Source organism: Nilaparvata lugens, unplaced genomic scaffold, assembly GCF_014356525.2.
Source record: "Nilaparvata lugens isolate BPH unplaced genomic scaffold, ASM1435652v1 scaffold6229, whole genome shotgun sequence".
NCBI lineage: Eukaryota > Metazoa > Arthropoda > Insecta > Hemiptera > Delphacidae > Nilaparvata > Nilaparvata lugens.
In genome coordinates, this window is record NW_024091988.1 from 6427 (window position 1) to 10628 (window position 4202).

A 4202-nucleotide genomic window follows, 5' to 3' on the forward strand; every position below is an offset into this window, starting at 1 on the left:
TTGATTATCCTACTTCCTCATATAGATAAGAAATTAGGTTGTTATGCTTTCAATGAAAATATCTATTGACATGTTGCAATAGGTTGACCAAGATGCAAAATATCAAAAGATATCCATTATGGTGTAATGGTATACAACCCTGTATACTTACCTTATCAATTGGGACCCTACATCAATCTCTACCCCTAAGGTTTGAACCCAGGACCTACAGCATGGAAAGCGGCGCCGCTAACCACTACACCATAATGGATATCTATTAACTAGCTTCAACTATATGCTATTTCAGTATTGACCTAGAGGAAACATCTATATTGATGTGCAAGATTCTGACCTACTATTATTATTATCTATGGATGAGGTGTTGAACATTGAATTAATGAAACTCTCAATCAATGGTTAACACATAAAATGAGGTTTATTTCATACATGAGAGTTAGTTTTAGACAGTGGATCAGCCAATGAGGGTTTATTTCTTTATTATCATATTACAAATGGTAATACATTCGATATTAACTGATTGGTGTGATGAGGGCTACTGCCAAATTGAAACCGTCTTGGCCTCAGCTGGTGGGTTGACTGGCAGCAATAGTGGGGCGACTGGTGACGATAGTGGGACAACTGGCGGCGATAGTTGGACGACTGGTGGCGATGGTGGGACGACTGGTGGCGATAGTGGGACGACTGGTGGCGATAGTGGGATAACTGGTGGCGATAGTGAGTGGCTCAACACTCCACCTTGCACTCATGACAAAAATGCAATCACCGCAAGGACATGGTGATTCAGGGTCTGCTGGCGCCATTGCTGATTGAAGTACTGGATGTAGATGTTGTTGACAGCCCATGTTGACAGTAGGATGAGCACACCTCGACTGACTTTGTAATAACTGCTTCAAGGAAATCCAGCGATGTGAATGATGGGTGGAGACAGTTACACAGATCATATGCGCAGTGGATTTTGTGACACAGTTCCTTCCCCACTTCATGCTCTTCTGCGATTTTTAAGTACCAGTTGCTGACATCATTGTACATTGTTGCAAGGTCGTGGTTGAACTTGCTGATGACATCAGACATTGCCTGATGTGGAAATGTTGTATGTATCCATCCATGCTCCCTGATGCTAGAAAGTCTTCACTCCTATACTTTGGATCCAGTGAATAGGCTCCAAGAGCCAGCATGAGGCAGAGCACGACTTGAATTTGACAGCATGCATGTTGAATGCAGAGTGCTGAGAACTGGAACAATGCAAAACAATATTGTATTAGTATGTATGCAGTATTCAACTCTATATATAAATCACTATCAACAGATTGGGGATGAAGGTGGTGAATCGGTATCTAGGATCGTGGGTTGGGGATGGAGTTCATAGGTGTTTATGTTCTAGGGATGATGGTCCAGAGCTGTATGGGGGAATGTGAATGGGGGTCTAGGATCTACTTTGTAATTATATGTTTTTAGGTTAGGATGGATTACAACCCCCACCTCGAAGAACCTAATCATAATTAAACTCATAACTTGTATGTATTGGAACCTAATTCATAATTACACTAGTCATTTTTGACTATGTCATTTACTCTATGTATTGGAACCTAATTCATATTAAACTTGTCATTTTTGACTATGTCATTTACTCTATGGTTGTTATGTTCTAAGGAAATGGTCTGGAGCTGTATGGGGGAATGTGAATGGGGGTCTAGGATCTACTTTGTAATTATACGTTTTTTAGGTTAGGATGGATTACAACCACCAACTCGAAGAACCTAATTCATAATGAACTCATAACTTGTATGTATTGGAACCTAATTCATAATTACACTAGTCATTTGACTATGTCATTTACTCTATGTATTGGAACCTAATCATAATAAACTTGTCATTTTCGAATTCAAGTCATTTTAGAATTTAATTGTCAGTCTCAAACATCTACTTCAAAATTCTACTCTTTTGAACTAAATTGTTAAATTATGAATATAATATAAATATATATAGAACTATAAAATGCACTGGTACTTACTCTTGATGTTGATAAAGATGAAAGTGATCCAAAACCAATATACTAAAATCACACACACACATACTGGTGGTACACACACATACTGACGGCACGGCACGACTGCCCAAGACACAATGTCCCACTCCTTGCAGAACAACTCCTTTTATACCCCAGTTCAGGATCCGGAGGGAATTTTTTTTCCTTTTTCCCCTTTTTTCCCATTTATTTCCGATTTTATGTGTTTTTATTTATTTATTTTTTTTTTTTAATTTTTTTTTTCAATTTTTTTTTTTATTTTTTTTTAATTTTTTTTTTTTAATTTTTTTTTAATTTTTTTAATTTTTTTTGTGACCTTGAGGTAGGGTGGTTGACCTGGATGCCTTGAGGTAAGGTGGTTAACCTGGATCACCTTGAGGTGGGTGTGGTTGACCTGGATGACCTTGAGGTGGGTGTGGTTGACCTAGATGACCTTGAGGGGGTGTGGTTGACCTAGATGACCTGAGGTGGGTGTGGTTGACCTAGATGACCTTGAGGTGGGTGTGGTGACCTAGATGACCTGAGGTGGGTGTGGTGACCTAGATGACCTTGAGGTTAAGGTGGTTGACCTGGATGACCTTGAGGTTAAGGTGGTTGACCTGGATGACCTTGAGGTTAAGGTGGTTGACCTGGATGACCTTGAGGTTAGGGTGGTTGACCTGGATGACCTTGAGGTAAAGGGGGAGTCTGGTGCACTTGTGCACCAGACTCCCCCTTTTCTATCTACTAAAACAGTAAATTAAATGTACTAGAATTTTAAATCCTATCATTTAAATCCTCCTCCATTAACCGCCAAAACTCCCCTCCACCCCCACTCTGATCAAATTTCACCCTCGTAACCTTAAACACTTCAGTTTCTGTTTGACTTGAAAATGTGCAATACCAGCACGAAACGGACGTCGCCACATCAAAGAATGTGAGTGTTTTTCACTTTAAAGTTTTACAAAATTTAATTGTAATAATAAATATAAAATATAACTTTTCTATAACTTATAGGCATCCCAGCTATTGCCCTGCAATACCAGCAATACCAGCTATTGCAATACCAGCACGAAACGGACGTCGCCACATCAAAGAATGTGAGTGTTTTTCACTTTAAAGTTTTACAAAATTTAATTGTAATAATAAATATAAAATATAACTTTTCTATAACTTATAGGCATCCCAGCTATTATGAATGGCCCTGTTATGGTTTAATCCCAACTGTGACTGATAAGAGTATAAGTGGAATTGAAAAATATATCATTAGTTACAGGATAGGTGTGAATATGGATCTATGATCAAAGCTATATGAACTTCTGAAGTTTTAAAAATAACCTCCATTTATAATACTGAATTATTAGAATTTAATCGAAACTGTTTAAGCAGTTTTCGCGATGTCAGATTATACAAACAAAATTAGTCTTGATAGAAAAGGATGAATTGATTGAAGCAACTCCAGTCATAAAAGTTTGTTTTATGAAAAATTAAAATTATCTATACTACAAGGTATAGCTCCGATTGAAGCAGCAGTGCCCGATCAATTTGTTCTCGATAAATGCATTCTAATTAGTTCTTCAATTTGGTGCCAACCTAAAGGTGCGTACAGATATACGCGCCGCGAACATGAGCATTCACTTTTAATCAGCTGATGCCAAGCTTTTTATATCTGTATCTTACCTTATCTGTAAAAATACAGATGTATAGTCAGCTGATTAAAAGTGAATTGCTCATGTTCGCGGCGCGTATATCTCTGTACGCACCTTAATGAAGTCATCTCAACTTGATGCCAACCTGACAAAATTATTAATTTAGTTGCCAGTAGTCAACAACTGTTTTGAAGAGGTACTCTCTCTAGATTTAAGTTCTATAGTAACATATGATATGGACATTTCAATTATAATTAAGAGATTGGGAGAAGAAGAATATACATGCTAAAAGACAAAATTTAAACCCTTAAAAAACACCCTTAGAGTTGAAATATTGCCAAAAGATTTCTTAGTGAGCACCTAGGACGTATGAGGAAGCTATATTCCAAGTTTTGTTGCAATCCATCCTTTAGTTTTCCAGAAATCGTGATCAGTGAGTCAGTGAGTCAGTGAGATAAGAATTTTATAAGTATAGATAACAACAACTTTACAAAAATCTGGTGTGGCGCACTCACACAACTTTCCTTGCCGTTATGAAAATTAATCAC